Consider the following 19,369-nt stretch of genomic DNA (forward strand, 5'->3'; position numbering starts at 1 on the left):
GTCCTTTCTTTCCTTGTCTTTTCATACTGCTTGCGTTTCTTTCTGCTTGGTGAAACTGGTTTTTTTTGAAATGTTTTTTCCCCTATATATTTATATTGCTCTTGTATAGTTGAAAAGTCTCCCTTGCAGGGTCGGGCGGCGGTCTGCCTACATTGCAGGCGCGGGCGATGGCTCTGCTCTGCCCCTACTCCAATTGGGGTGACGTGTGTATCACGCTGGCAGGCCGCTGGGCCTGATCTGTCGGTCTGTCGCAGGTCTGCTTACCTTGCAGGAGCGGGTGGTGGCTCTGCCCTTCCCCTCCTACCATGCACACGGACCTCTGGGCCTGATCTGCAGGTTGGTCGCAGGTCTGCCCACCTTGCAGGCGCTGGTGGCGGCTCTGCTCCGCCCCCTCTCCAATTGGGGTCACGAGACCACCACGCCGGCGAGCCGCTGGGCCTGCTCTGGGCGCGGGCGGTGTCCCCGCTCCTCCCCTCTGGCTCGACGACAAAGCGAGAGATACTCGGGTGTCTGTGACTCACCCTCTCTACCAGGAGACCAACTGTTTCTGTCGCTGCTGGTATTGATGAAGTTCTCTCCTCCACCGCTTTCTGATGACATCAGATATCTGCCATGTTGGTATCCTATGCGAATGGCAGCATTTCGTTCCCTTTGCCGGGTGACCAAAGCAACGGGTGAGTCCTGACCGGCCCTCACAGGCCCCATCTCAGTCCTGTTTCCACTGCCCACGAAGGCTCGGTTGGTATTTACCTCCACAGTACTCAGCAGGACCCGGACCCAGAAGCAGTTTCCGCGGGCTCCTAAGCCCTGGGCCAGAGCAGTTCCGGGAGCCGGAACTCGGCCGCTCCGTGCTTGGTGTATGCTCTGAGAAGAGCAGGCTCCAAGAAGCATTTTCTGCGTTTTTTTAGCACTGAGCCTGAGTAATTTGTCTGCAAGCCACAGGCGAATGGCAGCCTGAAATTACCTGTTCTATGGCTGAATGAGCTGCGATCAGTCGAAAACAGGGATGGTGACGTCAGCACTCCAAGATGGTGGCCGCTGGCCTCCTCTGTGGTCTGACTGGTGTGGAGAACTGAATTGGACCGCATCCTTCCCCTGTCTCAAACCCAGAATTCAGCACCTAGTATGGTAATTGCACAGCTGGCAGAAGCCCGCGGAAACTGCAGCGCTGTATCCCTGCGTCGCTATCTCCTCGTTTCCCAGCGCGCGCTGCAGACTCTAGCTGCGGGGCGATTTGCTGAATAAGCAGCTTGACCCTCCGTGCGGACAAATCTCTCGCGTTTGAGCCCCCGTAGCAGATCCTCGTGCGATGGAAATCCTTCCTCCAGGTTCCGGAGCACCCCACTATTGCTGGAAATTCCTAACAAGATAGCCTTTAGCCGTCCTGACTCGTCATTCTCCCACACAGTGATGCGGCACCCGAGGGCAATGCACTCCCCTCGCCGCCATCTTCCCCTTTTTCAAATTATGGGAACTTTATCTGGGAAGTTGGCAATGGGGACACAAAATGAGGTCCTGCTCTCCAGTCCATTGAGAATATCATCTTCTCTGAACTTAAACTTTAGCCACCTGTGTGAGCTTCCCAGCCATCCAGTAACCTGCTGATTTGCATGAGCACCTTAATAGATTTTTTTCCAAGTCTACCACAGCCAATTTCTTAATCATTCAGAAGTAGAAACATGAACACACCTATTTGTGAACTCTCGCCATCAGGGTCGCGCGCGCCCGCGGGCTGAGCCCAGCAGAGAGCCAGGGAGGGGGCCGAAGGTGCCAGGTGTTGGGGGAAATCCTCATGCATTTATTTTATTATTCATTCCACAAATACTCACAGAGTAACTACTGTGCATCAAGCTACTGTAGTTTTTGTTCAATATGGTGGTGAACAAAAAAAAGTAGCCTATATATTGGCCCCTTTGGAATTTACAATGTATATTGACAACTGTTTATTTCAGAAAAAGTGTGTAAAAATATCTTAAACTTTCTTCATATATATGAGTAGTCTCCCATAAACACTGGTTATAAAATAGAGCATAGGGTAGCTATAAGGTAACACTGTGTTCTATAAAAATGCCAAATTATGTTCCTACAATAGCAACAGGATTAGATTGTCTCTCAAACCTATGTACAATGACATTTTTTTTTAAATTTCCAGCACCATAGTAAGTTGAAAAGTAATACATACCTGGGTTTGGATGAATGAATACTATCGGCAGAATAGAGACTTATTGTTCCTAGTGGCACACAATAATTTTCAGCCCACATTTTCTTTTTCTGAACAAAAATTAAAATGAGCAGGATAAAGAAGAGGGGTAGACCATGAAAGAAAACAATACAAAAGAATAAGAAATAGAAAAAAATGTTTATCTCTGTTCTAGGACAAAAAGAAAAACACTTTGTTCTAAACTAATTATTTTTAAATCAATATGTGTATGTACATATGTGCACAGATATAGGTGTATATAATAAGAGTATTCCAATAAGAAATATATGAATTCAGTTCCTGAAATTCATGTCTACTTTGAAAACCCCGAAAAAGTCACATTACTATTACTTTTCTAGATAAAGAAATAGATAGTTTATAGATATGATCCTATCTGGTTTACCTTTTTGTCTAGATGTCTATGTATGCATAAGCAAGACACAAGTATTAAAGGTCCTGAACCCAATAATACTGTAAGTTGAAAGACTTTCCCGTAGGAAGAAGCAAGTATGGTTTGTTTCTTTAAAATCTATACTAACTGTATATTTTCCTTAAACCAGAATTTTTTGTTTATTAATAAGTCTCTTCCTATATTTTCTTTCTATGTCAATTTTAATGCTTTGCTATGGTGAAGGGTCATTCAAGCATGTGCTGGCCCATGAAAAATACTGAATAACATAGTTTTGTTTCTTTTCTTTTCTTTTTTACATTGAATATTCCTGTGCCGTTAAAAAGAAAATTGATCCCTTTTAAAGGTCAATTCCATATTTCATCTCCTGTCTCCCCAGTACACTAAAGAACTGAATGGAATAGTTTTTAAAGAAATGAAAACTTTTTTTTTAAGTAGACATTTGCTCTTTGATGAGTGGAAAAAAATATTCACCAAAAGTCAAATATTTTCATAATGGAGGAATGAAAAAGTGATTATTTTACTGAAGGACTGTTTTATTTGATGGCCAGAAAGACACCTTTGATATTTACTTTATTCTGGTAGCCAAATCCACTGAAGTCAAAGTTCTTATTTAAAAGTTCATTGCTCTTATTGAGACCAAACATAAATAAAGAGTATCAGAAATTCCATGTTGTGTTCATGTAATACCATCTTTTGTCAGTATTTCCATGAATGGGAAATGAAATAAATGTTTAATGGTAGGTCATTTTATAGCCTCAAATGATAGGTACTGAAACCAGAGGAACTGATTATAGAGCCAGGTTTTTAAATGTCAGTGCATTATTTTTATTAGTTAGTTATGCTGTGCTGATTTATTTAAGATTAGTGAATAATCTGACTCATCAAACAAACATGTTCTGCACAGGAAATGATCATTGGCAATATCCGCTCTTTCCTTCGATCTGCCAGTCTCCTCTTTTAAAGTCAGAAATATTCATGTTGAAAGAACTCCATAAAAAAGACTTGTCACATATTTCATATGCAAAATCCTATATGTTCTGAGGAAGAGTTAAAATAGAAGTATAGATCTGCTTGGGACATTTATAAATAAATGAAATTTTAAGTCTGTAATTTCTAAGAAAATATCTTTGAAGCATTGAGGAGTTGAAGAACCCCACCTCAGCTCACTAATATCCTTTAAAAATGACTTTTAAAAACAATATTCTCTTTTGTCCCTTGTCCAGGGTGTCATGAATAACAGGAAATGTGACATTCTATCTTGCTGTTTACTCCAAATTCGAGTCACAGAATTGAAAGAAAAATAACTTTTATTAGGGTGAGAAAATATTCAGATTTCTTAATCGTATCCAAAGATCCTGATTCACTCTGAACACATACCAATTACATCAATTAATAGTAGGAAAAAACCACAAAAACCAAGACTGGCATAGTGCAAGGTTAAACAACTTGAACAGACCATGGTGGTAACAGTGTGGCTTAAATTACTCTGACTTCACTTAAAAACACACTGGTGTCTGAAGCTTATTTGTGAACTTAATAAAGTGCAAGAATCAATATGTACACCCAATTTTCACTAAACATTATAATATGATGTAAATAATGTTAGACTATATTATTTATTCTATGTATAATATGAATTATATGATGTGTTATTAATAATATGTATTCATAAAATGTATTATATAATGATATTATTATAATATTTAATGGTTTTATGTGTATGTATGTAAACAGTTTTAGGTAAACTTAGAATGTTTGTTTTCCTTATACTAGGAAAATAATGTCTAAATAGAATTAATTAAATTAAATAATGTCTAAATAGAAACAAAAAAAGACATTTAAATGATCTTTTTATGCCTTCATAGATTTTAATTAATATCTTTTGTGGAAAAGATTGATATACCATTTTAGGGAAAAAATAAAGATATGATTTAAAAATTTCTATACTAATATAATTTTGCACAGAGAAGGCTAATACAGTTTAAAAGCTTAAATTAATATTTTATATATCAAGAATGCATAACTTAACATGCTATAACCTATTGAATAAATGCAGAAATTTTCCTTAAAAAATTACAGCAGTAGTGCTAATCTGAATGTTGTTTAAAAGAGAAAGGTGAAGGCTATTTGTTTTATTTATCTTTTTTTACAACTGTATCTTTTCTTTTTTAAGTACAACTTTTAAAAATAAGAAAGAACATTTAAAACTTGTTTTAGTTGTCAATGGACCTTTATTTTGTGTATTTATAAGTAGTGCTGAGAATCAAACTCAGTGGGTCACACATGCTAGGCAAGTACTCTACCACTGAGCTACAACCCCAGCCTCCCCAAATAAGAAAATTTAATGTAAATTTTTTTGACACATAAATTCCATTTGAAGGAAATACTTATTGTATATTAAAATAAAAATTTGGTTGTGAGTGGCAAATTTTATTTTTTGACATTGGTGATACAGTGATACATTGGTGATGAGTCTTAGGGACATGCACACAGAAACAAAGTCACATTTTGTGTGTACATGTAAACTTGTCATTTTGTGTTTTAATTTATTACAATTTTCTTAAAACTTCAATACTGAAGTTAAAGGGTCAGATGTAACATACTACAAATTTATTTTATGAAGCAATCAGAGGATTAAATTTCATAATTCTTTATATTTCTTTTTGAACAAAAAGTTTTTTAACTATTTTTGAATATTAATTGTTATATTGATTAAATAGCAGTGTCAGTAATGAGAGAAGATAGTTAAACTTGGAGTCAATTCAGCAATTAAATTATTTCTGGTGATAAGTATAATGTAGATGAAATAAAATTTGAAGTACATCTAATATCATATATCATACAATGAACATTTAAGAATATTAATTTCAATAATAAAATGAGCCTCCACTCTGGCTGCATATTAGAATAATTTGGGGAGTTTTGAAAATACTCTTACTTGGAAATCATTCTGAGAAATTGACTAATTAAAAGGAAGGGGAGTTTGGCTATCTGTAAATAACTTAAATGTGCAACCATGGAATTATAAGCTTACTGTCCTGATGAATGTTAGAAAACTATTTTTAATGTAAGAATATTAAAACATTTTCTAGATTATAACCAGTTAATTACATAGCATATTATATAGTATTTAATTTTTCTCTACCCTATGATTTCACATTTCCTTTAAAAAAATACAGAATGGAAGATAAGTAAATAAAAGAAGTTCAGAAATTCCCATAGTTTCAGCAAAAGAAAGAGATGTGATAAAATTCCTAAAGAGAGCTACTTAAAAATATTTTATGTATTTTTAAAAATCCTGCATGTAAAAGGTATTGGATAAAGTTTTAATTTGTTTAATAGAAGATAAAGTTCCCCAAATAATGTTGATTATTCTTTTGTTGTCTCAATCATGTTCATAAAAATATTCACATAAGACATTAATATGAACAGATTTAAAATATCTTATAGATCCTTTAAAATATTATATTAAAGAGGGACTGAAATCTGAAAATTTTCTACAAAAACCTACTCTCTTAAAAGTATATGTAAAATATTTTAGGAGATATTATAATTCTATCTTCACAGAATTAATGAAAACCATCATTCATGTAACAATATGTAGGTGAGTTGGGAATTTTTTCTTTTTGGTCAAGGAAATCGTTTTCTTCTGAATCTCCAATATCTTTACAATAAAAATTCAAACAAACAAACAAACACATAAATTTCATTAGCTGTGGAAACTGCTTTAGTTGATAAATTTCAGGCAGAAGTAGAGCCTAATCTTCTTTGTTAACTGGGCGCTCTTGGTTGCTTGACTGCTCTTATCTTCGGGGCCCTCCATCAGAGGGTATAAATGCATGAATGACTAGTCAATTAGTCTTTCCTCTCAAGAGAATGGCTTTAGCCAAGCACACAATAAAAGGCCTCTCTATTAACTTAATTCTATCTCCAATTTGTGTACATGACCCAAATCACCTCAAAGTAAATGATGATTAGTTGTCCCAACTGATGAGAGAACTAGGACTGGAATGGCACTTGAGGCCCACTGGGGGATGGTGGAACTGTGAAGGAGTTGTGTGCAGCAGCTGCCCACATCATGCCCTGCTCCATCAACTGCATCTCCATGGGGCACTGGAAAGAAGGCTGGAAGATCACCAAGGGCTGTTTACACAACTGGAACCTTTCCATCTCAATTCAAGTGAAGCAAACAGCAGTGAAAGGGTTCTCTATTCCAATCATCCAATAAAAACAATATGAAGTGGACATCTTGGAAAGTAAATCACCAGGAACATTCAGACATCAAGAAAAGATTTTTTTAAAAAAATTAGTTCAGCTAAGCAGTATTTTTAGGTTTATCTGCAGTGTTTGCTGTGGGATTCATTGTGTTGTTTTAGAGGAAGGCAAGTGATGGGATGTTGGTGTGCTATCCACAAGTAAGTAAAAAGTTATACAGAAGTTATAACAAACAAAATATTTTTCTCATTACATGCTTCTTTGAGCAAGTTCTTCTTTAATCTTCTCATAGCCTTTTATAACCCTGAGTGTCTTAGGTCCAAACACAAATTCTTTAATGTGCAATTCCTAAAAAGACAACATTAAATCTAACATGGATATCCTTTCTTAAAAAAAAAAAAAAAACTGTTAAAATTAAGATCTTTGATTTTTTCCCCCAGTTATACCCCTAGATTTAGTTTCCATAATAATTTTCTCATTTGGAATTTTATAATTCTTATAAGCATTTTCTTTTTTATTAATATTTTAAAAGCCTGTTTGGAAATAATCAGTTCAATGTTATCTATGTGGCAGAACTATACCCTCACAAACAGAAAAAAAAAAAACAAAAAACAAGTACTATATTAAGCAATTGTATCTATTGCACTATTTAAAAAATGGAAATGATGGTTAAATTTTACTTTCTATGTCAGGTATTGTGCCGCAGGTTTAATGCGCATCATCACAATATGAGACAGATACACAAATATTAATGTTAAAAATAAGCTATTTATTGCCAAATTTTGCAGGTGAAAAATTAATGACTTAGAAATTAAGCAATAGCAATAACTGTGCAGGGTTCCACCACCACTGAGTCTTGGACCAGAGATTTGAAACTCATATATTGCATTTTAGTGTTCACTCTCTTATGATTCTCTATGCTTATGATTTTTGTGATTCTCTATGATTCTATATGGATTTTCGTTCTTATTTCTACCTTATAGAATAAATGAGATTAAACTGTAAAAGGAAAAGTCTAGAAAAAAGCACATTATCAAAAACACAGGATACCATGGGAGATAAGGAAATGTTACAAAGCCAAATGCCTGATAAATTCAAAATGATAATATAAAATCTTCCCATGATGAGAAAAGAAGTCTTTCCCAAATAAGGAATTTTAAAAGGATTTATTTAGTTTAAAAGCTTATAAACATAGCTATGTAAGTGTGTTAGCAATTAGTGCTATTAATGTCTTATTTTTAGATCATATTTAAGAAGCAATATAGCCTTGCAATCAAGATTGCAGGTTTTGGAATCACACTATCTAGGTTCAAAATTCCTTTCTTCTACCTACTAGTTTTTAAATTTTGAGTAACTTAATTAACTTTTTTAGGGCTCGAATTCTTCAGTAGTAAAATGAGGAAAATCATCTTTAACTGTTCCTTGGGTTGTTGTGAGAATTAAATGTGTGCTGTCCTATAACTCACCCAGGAACATTTCTGGCATACTATATTAGGCACTAAATAAATGTTACTCTTTTCTTAGTTTTTTTTTTTTTGAAATATTTTTTAGTTGTCAATGCATCTTTATTTTATTTATATGTGGTGCTGAGAATCGATCCCAATGCCTCACACATGCTAGGCAAGTGCTCTACCACTGAGCTACACCCCCAGCCCTTCTTACTTAGTTTTGAGGAATTTTTTTTTCCTAGCATACATACCATACAGTGCAGATCAAACAATAGGTGATCTGAATGCATGCAGCATGGCTAATATGGTGATTGGGAGTATCTAGGTATTGTTGTCCCCCTTTAATGTTGGAGAGTTTCTTGCTGTGTGGAATGCTCTGATTCCAATATCAATGAGGCAAAGATAACCTTGCTCACTAGAATAGAACTTGCCTATATGAGTGATGTAAGTCCATGATCCAGATAGAGGAGCAAACCAGTGATCCCAGTAGTTGAAAAGAACTGCATTGATCAAGTTGGGCTACCATTATTATAAGTTTAAGTTCTGAGATGAAATTAATTCACAGTTACCACTAACATATCTTTTTCCTTCGATTGGACAATTAATATACATATACAATGCATTAATTCTTAAAATATAACGCCACATTTATTGCTTTTTTGAAAGAAGACAATTGTATAAACACTTGGCAGATTATACATGCCAAGAATGAAGAAAGCACAGTTGGAAACAATGAAACACTGACACACTGGTGTGATTAGCAACAAAATGCTCACATCAGTGTTCCTCCATTAGTGACGCAAAACAAACACATCATGTTGACCATCAGATTAACAGACTTTTCCACAGGCAGACACAGCAAATAAAGATGACTGTGTATTCAATGACAGCAACATAGATTCCTCTATTAGACATTCAGTTATTTCATTCTCCATACTTGTTAAACTGCTGTATCAGAATTTTCTTATCTGGAGAAGTAGGATATTAAACTATGAGATACACATCAGTTGTTTAAAAATGTGCAGAGGTGATCTGTACTGTATCTCCCATCTCAATAAAAAGCATGTATCTTGAACATGGAAAGAAGAAATTTTTATTCATAGTATGAAACTTTTCACTGATTTCTTTTCCTCTTATTCTTCATATACACGTACATGATAACATCAAATTTCTTTTTAATGATAGCCTTGTCATGTTTAAATGGCTTGTTCTGCAAAGAATGCTTTTTATTTTTATGTGATTCCTCAAGCAGCCTCCTATGAAACAATATAAGGAAGGGATATTAGAAATCTTAACATAACACAGATTGCTGCCAAATTTTCAGCTGTTGCTGGATGAATGGTGAGACTGAGACACATTTTTTACCTTCCTGGGCTAACCATTGTAGATGGCACATCTTTATACAGTTGTCCGGTTAATATTAGTATAAGACTTCACTGTTGTCATAAATAATACAACTTACTACTCTAATGGTGCAATGATGACTTTCCTCTGGAGTGTAATGTGAGGACTACACCCAGGACAGTTACCCTGTTGGTCAGTCATGAGGCCCAAGATAGTCCTTAGGGACTGTTGAAAGCATTGCTAATTCTTCATGCCTTAAGTATATAATCACATCTTAGAGACTTGAGTTACATACTGATAACAATTGCCTCTTTTCTAGAAGGCAAACTGAACTATCCATGGAAGAGGAGAATTAAAAGGTCTGTCCATAAATTTCAAATGGATACACATGACAATTGTATTGAAGGGTGTCATCTGCTGCCATTGTCAGTGTTATCCTGATCTAAAGACAACTGCTAACCTTGCACCCCAGAGGCCTTTTAACTTTTAAATGTATGATTTCACACTTGAGGCAAGTCTGTTGTCATTTAAAAGACAAATGCAGATTCCAGAAAATTAATTTCCCTTTAAATACAACAGAAGAGACATCCATAGTCTCTTGAACTTGTAGTCTTTTAACAAGGAGCTTGCAAAATTAGCAGAAAATGGCAAAACATGTGGCACTCTATTATATTAAAAATTCTAATTCTAAATCTTTTATGAAACGAGTTAAATGATGAACATATGGTTTTATACGTTATATTTTCTAATGCTTATTTGCAAATGCAACTCTGTGGGAATTTCACTCATGTATATTTCTTTTAAACAAAATTTAGAGCTTAGCCTTCATTAGCAAATTAAAGTGGAAATGTAAGCCTCTGAAGGGCATAATTAATTCACTAAATAGGTGATTGTGATTTGATTCTGGGTGATTTCTTTAATTGTCTCAGTTTAGTTTTTGAATTCAAAATTTATATTTAACCAGTTACCATAAAAATAAATTTTGTTGGTAATATAACTCATAAGAAAGACAAATTACTATATTTCCAATGAAGTGACTATTACTTTTTAAAATGATTTAAAACTTGTTTAATACTTGTAGGAACAAAATAGAACAATATAGTGTATGTGTTCTGAATAGTTTTATATATTTAAGAAAATATCATTAAATTATTCTATCAATTATGTTTTTATTTTTGCACATGGCTTTTGGAGATTTTATTTGTTATTTTAAGCTTAGCGTGAAGGAGATTGCCTAATAGTTTCAAAAATACGGGCTATAGAGAGTCTTAATTTCTTCCTTTCTTTGAAAAGCTCCCTTTATTATTCTTTACCTCAGTTTCTACATCAGTTTCTACATCAGTACAATATAATACAATTTAAGTATTCACTTACATAACTCATAGAAACATATTCACAATCCATGAACTAATAAACAACAAACTGTAAAAATAGTGTGAACCATTAGGAGCAAGTTAAACTTGAAGCATTCTACATAAATGCAATAGCAATCTTGAAAGTCCTTGACCTAAAAATGTGCAGAAACATTAGCACTTAAAAAGGCTAAGTAGGGACTAAATCTCTCCTTCCAGACTGCCATTTATTTACCTTTATTTCCCCTTTCTACCTAGCAATTACCTACCTGTCACTCTTAGTTCATCAGTGTCATCTGAACTACTTTCCTATTTCTTAGTTTGTGACAAACTTGGCAGAGGAAGAGTCCTATAACTAAAGTTGTGGGGACGATAATAAAATAGCACCCTCAGATGCTCACCACTTTCTCTGAAAAAGCATCCTCAACCCCAGCCTCTTCTTTTTACTCTCCATTCTCTAGCCTCTTCTAACTTTCACATCCAGACCACTAACAGCTTCCCCTTTGATGAAATGCCCATGTTCATTGCTATTGGGTTTCCACCTAAGTGTAGACAAAGATCCTCAGCATTTTGTGTACTATGACACACATCACCCATGTGTGACATTTTATTCTTTTTGTTTTTTCTTACAGGGCTTATAAAAAAAAATGAAGAGGGGGATTAAGCCAGGGGAACAGACAGACACAGTTTTGCTCTTGTTTCTGCACTGTTATTTACTCTGAGAGGACAAATTAATTCCTTGTTGTTTTCTTCAAACATCAAAGCACATGAAGTGTAAACATAAGTGTGTTTGGATTCCTTGAGAGAGAAGGGAAGCAGAGAAATTTTTGCAAATGACTGTTGCAGAGCAGAAAAAGAACATTCTGGTGGGCTCTGTCATGTCCCAGGGCATGTGAAAGGAAGGGAATATAGATATTAAACCACTGGAATGAGTCAGCTACCTCTATTGTGTCCCCATCCTACAGACCCCACCAGCTGATTACATGACTGTCTAGGTCTACACACAAAGCTCATTTTTCTTTCCTATGAATTGGCTTCTACCACCCCAGTCTATCTCCTAGGCTTGAACAGATGAAGCTCCATGCCAAGGATTGGGGACCTTGGTTAGTGATTTTATTAGGGCTCTTGTATTTCACATTGCTTAGTAAAGAAGGTAGTAGAAATAAATTCTAAATTCCCTAATACCTGAAGGTTCATGTTTTCTAATTTTTCAAAGGGTCACTAGTTTCTCATAGGGGAAAGTGATAAACAAGAAGATCAATTATTGTAATTTACTTGGAACATCTTTAACAAAACCTACTAAGTTAAATAGCTGATTGCAGGCTGAACTTACAGATCATTCATCATGTATAAGATGCCTTATTCATTCATACTTTGTTTTCTTAAAAATACTTACAGTTTCTATGTGCTTTTATAATTACCTGCCATAAAATACCACACATGGGGGCTAGGGTTGTAGCTCAATGGTGGAATGCTTACCTAGCATGTGTGAGGTACTGGGTTCAATTCTCAGCACCGCATATAAATAAAGTCCATTAACAAACAAAAAATAAAAAAATAAATAAAAAATATATCACATATGGTAGAAAAATAGATTTTAATTAATTCATTTACTTTATGGACATTGAACATTTTATAAATTAAGAATATCTTTAACTTTATTTATATAGATTCTTTCACGAAACTCCAAATCTTTTAACACATCAATAGTGTATATTAACATTTTTGGAAACATAAACTTCTTTTCACTTTTATAAAATCAGACAGAAGATAGCATTTTCAATGTAAGGTAATAGTTGGAATTAGATATGGAAATCCTGAAGGTTTATTTCTTTTTTCACCTGACTTTCCAGGGCTGACGAGAGGAAGCATTTCTAAATGAATGCTATTTCTTTTTAAATAAGAAAGCAAAAGAAATGGAGAGGTTTCTTTTGAGAAAATTTTTTTTAATATTGCATTACATGTAGACAAGTTCTCTGGTGCCTGAAGACCGCACAGCTGTGTGCATTTGTGTTCAAGATTAGGTTTATTGCACTTAACTTGACTCTTCTTTTATGGTTACTCTTTCTCAGCTGTCTTCCCATCTCACTTTCACAATTTAAACTCTGAAAAACATGTGGAAGGTAATTAAATGGCTGGAATTTCTTTAGCATATGGACAGTAAATAATACAGTAATAGATGTGCCCTTCTGGATGTTCTCATTCATAAAATTATTGAAAACCTGAAAAGAGGTATTGGGTTAATGGCTCAGAAAATTATGTTTATAAACACTTCAAAAAAAAGTCAAGGATGAGGGGAAATAGATAAGACTGCAATGAGAAGCACAGATGGAATTAAAATACAAAAAATATTCAAGAAAGCTAAATATTTTACAATTTTGAACATGAACTATTTCTTATAAAGAACTAAGCTTTTTCTCTGTTTCCTCACCTCAGAATTCTGAAATCAGTGGATGTTACAAAATAGCACAATGCTCCTGTGCTTTTTCTGGTTTACTATTTCTTGTTAATTTACTGAGTCAAATTAATTTTTCTTTGCTTTGTTTTTATTAATACACACATTTACAAAAATGTGCACATTTAAAAACATATACTTAAGATATGTTGTAAATTTTTAAATCATTAAAAATAGGGTGTCTTTGGACTTTTACATCTTTTATGTAATTTTAGCATCTGTTTGTGCTTTTTCCCTCTGGGTTATTTCTATTTGTTATCTTAAAGATATTCACAATCTATTTGCTCCCTCATTGCCATATGAATTAAATTTTCTGTCAGGCAAGGATATCTTGCCAGCAGTCATTCATCTCATGCATGATTTAAATATTAATGTATTATATTTCCCAGGAATATCCTTTTTATTTTCAGAAATATTTGTTAACATAATTCTAAACATTAAAAGGCAAGATTAAAAGTTATTTCTGAAAAATCAAAGAACTTGCTCAACCTAGAAGTTAGAACTCAGAGGAAATGCCATGCTCCTAGGCATAAGGCCTTGCATTTTCTACTTGGAGTTATTGATATTTTAATGCAAAGGATGAACTTGGAGACTGGCCATGCTCCAAAATCAACTCCAAACTGACAGTTACAGCTCTGGATCTGTACTTGTCTTGGTTAATTCTGGCTGCTTCATCATAACAAGAGATAGTTAATATTTGCTTTTAAAATCAGGTTTTGGGTTTCTTATAAAATTTATTTCTTCATCTCAAAGGTTGATATATAGGTATAATTAATATGAAAATTATAATACTTTATAGATTCATTGAACACCTCATTAATGTATCAATTACCCAGACACATAATTTTAGAATCTTATAAATGAAGTATTCTTTCTTATAACTACTCTGTAATCAGAAAATAAAGCTAAATAGATAAAGTTTCAGAATTCATAAAACTTCTATATCCCAAGCATAAAGAGATTATCTATTACTTTTTGAAGTTGAATGGACTTGAAGATTTATAATTACATACTGTGAGTTATGTATGTATTATGAGCAAAACTGTGTACTTCTCAAAAAAAAAATTATGCAAGGTCTGAATTCCCAGTATTTTCAATATAACTATTTGGAAATATGATCTTTATAAAGGTAAGTTAGTATGAGGTCATGAGGGTAACCTTAATTCAACTTGATCTATATTCTTATAAAAAGAGGAAGTTTGGACCTAGGACTGTATAGAGAGAATACAATGTGTTCATGTAGGGAGAAGATGGCTGCCTGTAAGTCAAGCAGAGAGGCTTGGGATAGATCCTTTCTTCACAGTCTCCATAAGTTGCCAACCCTAACTAGATCTAGGTCTCAGACGTCAAGTTTCACAACTGTGAGAAAATAAATTCTGGTTGCTTAATCCACCAAATATGTGCTACTTGGTTATGAAAGCCCTACAAACTCATATGACATAATCATTTTCTTGTTGGAAAATAAAGCACATAATTTGAAAATGACTTTGAATTAGTAATGAACATTAGCTCAAAGTTTACTGAAGTTTTGGGGTGAATTAATTTGCAAAGATTCCAGAAAGAATCAAGTTTTCAGAATCCATCATCAAAATATATTGAAAATACTGGTTTTCTAGTATAATTTCAAAGTACCATGTTTGGGTACATTTGAAAAATGTCTTGATCATATTCATATTTTTTTAAAAATAGCCATATCATCCAATTAACATTAGTGAAGCTTTAATGTGATACTATAGTTTTATTCTTTGGCAAATTTACATAAACATATATATTTTTTCTTTTTTTAAATTTTTATTTATTTTTCATTTTGTTTTGGTACAGGAGTTGAACCCAGGGGCACTTAACCACATCCGCTGTCCTTTCTTATATTTTATTTAGAAACAGGGTCTCACTGAGTTGCTTAGGGCCTCATTAAGTTGCTGAAGCTGGCTTTGAACTCACAATCCTCCTGCCTCAGCCTCCAGAGCTGCTAGGATTATAGGTATGCTCCATTGCACCGAGCTCATTGAAGATTTCTTGAGACAGAAAATATTTTCTAAATGTTTTAGGAGAGGTGATGAGGATTTAGGCTTGTACATCTGATACAGCAGCCATTAACTACATACAGCTACTGAGCACTTGAAAGTCCAAATAGAGATATGTTATAAATTAAAAATGCACAACAGGATTTTGAAGACAGAATAAAAAGAATCTCACTGATAATTTATTGATTATGTATACAAATGATAATATTTTGGATATTATTAAATTAAATAAAATAAATATTATAATATTGAAACAAATGTGGCAACAGAACAGAAAAATTAATAACCATTACAGAGCTTGGTTATTCTATGTATTTAAGTCTGTTTCACCATGAGAGGACCATTTCATTATAACAGCTAGAATTTTTGCCAAATACAATACAATAATATTGACTAATAAATTCATTAAAAATAATTTGGCTAGATATTTTAAAAGCATTATTTCCAATAAAATATTTTGGTCTACCTATAGAAAAAAGGGCTGCCAAATTACATCTCTAATTTTAATTTTATATATTGGCATAGAACAAAACTGAGTTTATACCTATCATTTAATACATAGATTTTGTTTTCTCTTAGACATTCTTAAAAGAAATTTAGTGCCGCTATGAAAAATGAATGATTTTATAAATAATTTCAATCATTATGTGTAACAGTCTGGAGTCATGGAGTAGCAAATATGGCTGGAATTAACAAAGATGACTGGAATCACTTATTGCCTTCATAAGGCCTCTAATTTTGATGTCTTTTTGGAATATGGAAAACAAGAATTCCAGACAGAAGATCTAACAAAGTAGTTCATGATTGATTACTGTAAAACTACAGCTGTCCTTTGGAATCATCAGGAGTTGGATTCTAGAGTTCCTGGTGATACCAAAATCTACTGATGGTCAAGAAGCTTGAAAATATGGCAGGGTATTTACACATAGCATACTTATGTCCTCTTGGTATAAATTAAATCATCTTTAGGTTGCTTGTAATACCTAGTGCAATACAGTATATTTTATGGAACAATGGCAGGAAAAAGTCTAAACATGCTCAGTATAAGTGCATTTTTTAAAAATATTATCAATATGCAATTAGCTGAATTCATGGATACGGAAACTGTGGGTACAGCAGGCTGACTAAAGTGTAAAATGAATGCTACTTATATTTAGAAGAAGTGAAGACTGGGTTATAGTGGTTTAGGAAAGCTATCTTATCTCATTGCTGTCAACATTAAATTAACAAGTAATGGGGCTGAGGTTTTGAGGTTGTGTCAGTGGTAGAGCGCTCGCCTAGCATGTGTGAGGCACTGGGTTTGATCCTCACCACCACATAAAAATAAATAAAATAAAGGTATTGTGTCCATCTACAACTATATATATATATATATATATATACACACACACACACACACACACACATATATACACATATGTATATATAGATATAAATTAACAAGTAATATTTAAAAGTAGTTACAAAGCTTTTTGTTCAAAAAATTTAAATAAATATGAAATTTAAAAATAGGTTCACTTTGAATATAAACCATCAACACTGTAGGTTCCACCTTCATCAAAATAAAACATACTATTTTTTTCCACTGGAACAGAACTCATTCGTGTTGTGACAGATTGATTATTCTTAATTTGGACTCCCTTTGGACTTAATAGGGGGTTATAGTAGAGAGTTCACTGTCACATGAGTAGAGTCAGTAGTTTGTCTCTAATTGTTCACTCTTTGGCTTGCTGCAAATCAATATATTGAGAGCTTAAGTCTGTGCTGTAAAATATAGCAACCACTATAATTACCTGAAGAAGATACTAACTCAAATATTCAAAAGATATCTTGAAACATATTTAAATATAAATTTGATGAATACTTAAAACCACTCTGAAACTGGAATTTGGGTAAAAGGAGACTTGCATTCATTTGGGGGCGGGTAGTGAACAACAAATCATAAACTGGGTGACTTACAAAATAGAAACTTATTTTCTCACAATTCTGGAGGCTAGAAGTCTGAAACCTATATGTCATCTGGGCCATACTCTCTCAGAAACCTGTAGAGAAGACTCCTTCTTTATCTCTTCCGGTTTCTGAAAATTGCCAGCAGTAACTAGAGTTCTTTGACTTGCATCACTCCAATACCTTCCTCTGTTGTCACATGCTACCTTCTTCGTGTCTCTATCCTTTTATAAGGACACGGGTCATATTGAAGTAAGGGCCAACTTTTGCCCAGTATGACCTCATCTTAACTAATTGCATCTGCAACAAAAATATTTCCAAAGAAGATGCCCTTCTGAGATTTGAGGATTTAGGACTTCAACATGTTTTGGGGAGATTACAATACAACCATAGGGTTTGGGGTTTGAGGAGACATTATTCTGCCTCTTGCAGTCCATCATGCTTCTTCTTTGTTCTTTAAGAAAATCAATGATTTGTTCCTTTGTAAAATTACAACAAGGAAAAAAAAAACTTTACCCAGAGTGCTTTCAAGTTTAGCTGTGTATTAATACATAGATTCATTTCAAAATTCTTTTGAACAACTATCATGTAACCAGGAACTGCCTAAGTCACATAGGTATGTGGAAGGAATTGAGCTCTTCTTTTCCATGAGCTCCTGATCTAGATTAGGAAAGTATATGTAAACTATAATTGCAGTACAATGTATCTGTAGTGACTCAGGTTCATTCATAATTCAGTGACAGCACCATGGAGGAACACAGAGGACATTTTCTAAGAGAATCACTCAATGTTCTTACAGAAAATGGCATTGGAAATGATTTCAAGATGAATAAAAGTTTACCAAGTAGAGAAGATCAAATCCAGGAATCCAAGAGGGACAAGTTTTCTCAGATACTAATGGGTTATTTGTCAGAGTTGAAGCTTAACAAATATCTATAGAGAGAAGGAATGAATACAGGCAGGGAGAAGAGCTCATGTAAATGGAGAGAGACAAGTAATAGAAGTATTTTGTAGCCACTAAAGGCAGAGCTTGGGGAATATGATGCAAAAAGGGCAGTAGGTTAATTGATGTTGGGAGGAGGCTGGGATGAGGTTTTAGGTGACCTTCTATGTCAGTCAAAGGAACTAGAAGGCTTCAAAAAAAAATGATGATTCTCACCTCTTACAGAGAATTAGTCCCTTTTAGATTGTAATGAAAATCTAGAATCCCTGTCCTCCAGTATCCAGGTACATGCATATATAAGCCTATTATGTGCAATTTCAAGAATTAAAAAATTCTGATTTGAATATGTACAATTTCTATTGTCTGTGAACTCCAGGGCAAACAAAGAGAAATGAAAGAGAGGTGAAAAAGGAGAAAAAGAAGACACCTGCCATAGGTAATAGAGAATTATTAACAAAGTGAAAAAGATTATAGTGAAACTGGAATTATGTTCATAAAAATCATGCTGCCCTATGAATGGAATTAAAGAGGTTGAATCTAGAGATAGGGGTTTAAGAGACTAATTCCTAAATGCCCAGAAAAGAAATCCAAATGGCCTAGACAAAAGCAGAAGCCCTCAGGCTGTTTTCCAATGTTAAAACATTTTTTTAGACATTTCTTAGTTATTTGTTATATCATTTAAGAAAATGGGATACAGGGAAAAGATGATAAAGAATTTATGAGGAGAAATGACATGAGTTATTCATTACAACTCTTTATTATTTTGATGATATTAAGCTGGATTGAATATTTAAAATAGATATTAATTGTAAACTACATTTTCCCAACAAGAAAGTATAAGAAGACACAGAGTAAACATTTTAGCATCAAGCAAGATCAAAGTGAACACACACATATATTTTAACCTAACAGCCCCCCCCAAGCTCTGCCCTGTTCTGCCTCAACCTCCATGTAGTTAATTTCTATTTCTACACTACATCCTAGGGTGAATACTAATCTGTTTTCTGCTCTGTGTATTTGGGAGTTTTT

This window comes from Marmota marmota, unplaced genomic scaffold (assembly GCF_001458135.2).
Source record: "Marmota marmota marmota unplaced genomic scaffold, marMar, whole genome shotgun sequence".
Classification (NCBI taxonomy): Eukaryota; Metazoa; Chordata; class Mammalia; order Rodentia; family Sciuridae; genus Marmota; species Marmota marmota.